This window comes from Schistocerca nitens, chromosome 4 (genome assembly GCF_023898315.1).
Source record: "Schistocerca nitens isolate TAMUIC-IGC-003100 chromosome 4, iqSchNite1.1, whole genome shotgun sequence".
Lineage (NCBI taxonomy): Eukaryota > Metazoa > Arthropoda > Insecta > Orthoptera > Acrididae > Schistocerca > Schistocerca nitens.
In genome coordinates, this window is record NC_064617.1 from 96,621,914 (window position 1) to 96,626,448 (window position 4,535).

The 4,535-nt window shown below is 45.2% G+C and overlaps 1 pseudogene; it reads right to left on the reverse strand.

Annotated features, from left to right (window-relative positions):
• Positions 1–290: 290 nt before the first annotated feature.
• LOC126253911 (5S ribosomal RNA) lies at positions 291–409 on the reverse strand (annotated as a pseudogene).
• Positions 410–4,535: the final 4,126 nt, after the last annotated feature.

A 4,535-nucleotide genomic window follows, 5' to 3' on the forward strand; every position in this document is an offset into this window, starting at 1 on the left:
ATTGCCTTGATGAAGAACTGTACAAGTAAGCTGGGAAAGGAAAAGCACTCCTTCATCAGGCCACATGTGACCCACCGGGACCAACCGACCGCCGTATCATCCTCAGCTGAGGATGCGGAGAGGAGGGGCGTGTGGTCAGCACACCGCTCTCCCGGTCGTTATGATGGTTTTCTTTCACCGGAGCCGCTACTATTCGGTCGAGTAGCTCCTCAATTGGCATCACGAGGCTGAGTGCACCCCGAAAAATGGCAACAGCGCATGGTGGCCTGGATGGTCACCCATCCAAGTGCTGGCCACGCCCGCATGGTGGCCTGGATGGTCACCCATCCAAGTGCTGGCCACGCCCAACAGCGCTTAACTTCGGTGATCTGACGGGAACCGGTGTATTCACTGCGCCAAGGCCGTTACCACAAGCTAGCAAAGGAAATGAAGAGCATTAGGTACAGAGTGTCCATTGTTTCTATAGATCACAGGAACTGACCGAGGATGTATCAGTGGTCAATATTCTAGATTCTGTTCGGGAGGAGTGGGGTCACATCACCACCTGGAATATCCTGTGTAGGTTTCCCGTTGTCTTCATGACAAGAAGTCCGTCACTGATCTCTCGATAGTGCCACGCCCGTCCCCTCCCCCGTCCCTCCCCCCACCCCCCACCCACCGTCGCCGTCCATGTTTGTTCTGCTGAATGCGTTTCCTCGATAGCCTACATGTATACTGCAGGTTACCTTTGACAGATTTTGACGAACAGATTTCGCAAATATTTTCTAAGTTTTTTTGCTGCATTAATGGACGTCTTGTCTTAGTCTTTTGCAGAATAGATGCAATTCCTTAACACTTCGTTCCCAAAGCATGGTATCGTTGTTGGAGAACTTTTCTGAAATCTGGGTACGTTTAGTATTTAGCCTCGTATGGAAAAAGTATGGAATATTAGGATATAGATGTGGAACACTAGTACTGTATTCCACATTAGTGAGACAGCCATCTTGAAATTCAGAAAATCAGGTAAAATCGAAAATTAAATTTAAATAGTAGTTAAATGTCTGTTTACAAAATATATTAATAATTTGTGTATTATCACAAGAATGAAACTGAAAACCACCAATCTGCAACAACTATTCCTCCTAGTGAATTCGTTAAAACAGCTTCACTCACTTGCAATGGTTGCCAACTTTATATGAATGCATCCCAAAGCAGCTACAGTTGATGAACGTAGTTTTCAAGCAGCTCACGAAAGTACAGCACTTACAAGGCGAGAAACCATAGCACTCCATATTACTCCTCCTATTCCACATTTGTTTCTCTTCCTCTACATTATGTGCCTCGTACTGCACCATATGCCAAAGTTCCACGTTGCTTATTTGTTACCTTTGTTACGCTAATCAATCGATTAGATGGCAAATAGCGCCAATGCATCAAATGTATTAGGTCAATCCAGTTATTAGTTTTAACATCAGCAAAGACCCTAATGATGGACACGAATAGTGAATCACCTACAGTTACGATACTGCCTGATAACTTTCGTTCTAGTTGTTTCAAAAAGTCCAAATAATGTTGTAAGCGAAGTAATTACTGCACTTCATAGAATATTAAGATAACGGTAGTTGTATCTAAATAGTAGATATTTGTAGAAATTATCGACTATTCGTTCAATGGAAGTTATTTTTTACATTGTAGTACCTGATTCCATTTCTATAGCTTAGTTCTCCCAGACTGCAACACGCGTTTTAACCGCGAAGGAAATTACATTTTCATCGGTGAAACGAGGATATAAAGCAGTTTTCTGAGCAACAACTATATAGCACAGGTCGTGAACATGATATTACTATGTCACTAACTGTTTTCATTATTTCGTGTCTCTGTCCTGCAGCGGAGAACAGTTGCCGCGACTCGTTTAATTTTAATAGGGAGGGAAGCCCTCGTCGCCATGTTGGTTCAACGGTCGGGGGCGCCTCGGCTATTTCCGTCGCCGCACGTGCCATGCGCCAGCCGGTCTCGCCGATCGATATTCAATTCCGGACGCCTTCTCGCCTCGCCAACGCATTTGCCGGCAGAGTAAATAAACGGTAATGAAATTGTTCCCCTTTATTTAAGCGTGTTAGTTTCATCGGAGTGTGCAGTAAGCACTGCATTATTTCATTAGAACGTTTCAACATCGTTCTCACACCATGATTTTCTCTTCGTGATCTATTATTATCTTTATAAAGAAAAAAAAAAAGAAAAATTTCATTAAATTTCATCGATGTTTTGCACTAATGAACATGAGTGGACTGAATATTCAGAAAGTGCACTGAAACGACGACTTCGGTCAGCATCATTTTGTGTTTTATTACTTTACACTAAGTTTTGACGTCCTATGGGCCCATTCTCACGTTGCATTTTCCTTGCTCCCGAGCACAGTGCGTTCTAGACAGCTGAGTGTTGTGGACTGGCAAGACAGCCAATCCACAGTGACGGGTAGCCGAAAGGCACGCGTTTAAGCTCGCGCAGGCTGGCGTGAGGTCTGGAACAGTTAAAGGAGTTGAGTCTAGTAAAATAAGTATGTAGCTTCGGGAATACTTAACTTTAATCCATAATTGGTGAACATCGGTCTGACGGTACATGCATCACAAGATTAATAGCAAATGATAATGGCGCCTTGCTAGGTCGTAGCAAATGACGTAGCTGAAGGCTATGCTAACTATCGTCTCGGCAAATGAGAGCGTAATTTGTCAGTGAACCATCGCTAGCAAAGTCGGCTGTACAACTGGGGACGAGTGCTAGGAAGGCTCTCTAGACCTGCCGTGTGGCGGCGCTCGGTCTGCAATCACTGACAGTGGCGACACGCGGGTCCGACGTATACTAACGGACCGCGGCCGATTTAAAGGCTACCACCTAGCAAGTGTGGTGTCTGGCGGTGACACCACACTGAGTAAAACATTTATGGATGTTATGTTGTTGTTTAATGCTGATACTTGTGTATCATTATACCACATCACTTCGCTCGAGGCGCATGTGTTAATCTCTAGACATAAACAGGATGTGCCCCCGCAAATTCTCGGAACCAGTTAGGAGCGAGATAGTTTTCTGCAGACTCACGTGGTGGGTCCTCGAGAACGATATTTACCTCTCGGCTCCACAGACGTAAACAGATGCAGAGCTAGAAGCAGAACATGCTGCCTCGCGTTTACTTAGGGGTCTACGGCGACCTAGTTTACACTCGGAGCTCTGTTTCGTTGACTTCCCTCTCCTGATAAGCGACACTCATTATTTCGATGAAGCTGATAACTGTCTCCGTAGCCGAGGCCGCTAACAAACGCTAATGTCGATGCGGTGGTGCCAAAGAAGCCAACTTAGGGTCCAGTGGTGAAAAATGTTACTTCGCTGAGATTTAGCAATTAGCGGAAAGGAGTCAGTGATATACAGTTCCTGATGACGAGACTATACTGCACTGTATTTCATGACTGCAGTCGAAACAGTGTACTGGAGATGATTTAACTCTACGAAAAAATCATTCGAAAACCTTTTCTTCGCGGAGTGAGAAGGAATGGGGGACGGGAGCAGTAATACCAATTGTTTTCTTTCTTTCTTTTTTATGTTTGAGCATTAAGCATTAATCTGTATCTGGCTCTTATTCCACAAACTGAATGGAAACAGACGGAATATCACAGCACACGTATATGCTGTTTCTCTCTTTTTCAAACATCTGCCAGCCGGCAGCTGTGGTCGAGCGGTTCTAGGCGCTTCAGTCCGGAATCGCGCTGCTGCTACGGTCGCAGGTTCGAATCCTGCCTTGGGCATGGATGTGTGTGATGTCCTCAGACGTTAAGTCCCATAGTGCTGAGAGCCATCTGAACCATTTTGAAACATCTGCCTTTACAATAAAACAAACGCATGGACTGCGCTTTTTGGCAGTTAACGCTCACCGTACTCCACAGTTTTGGCACCCATGTAATTTCCTTTCTGTTCATAACGCCAAACGAAGAGATTACGAGTACTTCAATCATGCTTCACAGAACATTTTTCGTTTGTGAAAGAATGAAACAAACTGCAATTTTGCTGCTCCAGATGCGTCGAGATACTGGATATTATTAGGAGAAAGATATTTTTTTGGCAGCTGATCCTTTTCCGAACTTGGGAGGCTGTATTTTTCAGCCAAGTAACTTCTCGAATGGCAATCTGGTCCAGCAGGGACAAATCCGTGGCAGTACTGGAAATTGAATGCATACCCTACACTTCTTAGGGAGACACGCTGACCACTCAGCTAAGGATCATCTCCATCTACATTTATGTGCCTGGCGGAGGGTTCGTCGAACCACCGTCAATCTCCACTTTCGAGAAGAGGAGGAGGAGATTACTGTTTAGCGTCCCATCGACAACGAGGTCATTAGAGACGGAGCACAAGCTCGGATTAGGGAAGGATGGGGAAGGAAATCGGCCGTGCCCTTTCTAAGGAACCATCGCGGCATTTGCCTGAAGCGATTTAGGGAAATCACGGAAAACGTAAATCAGGATGGCCGGACCCGGGATTGAACCGTCGTCCTCCCAAATGCGTGTCC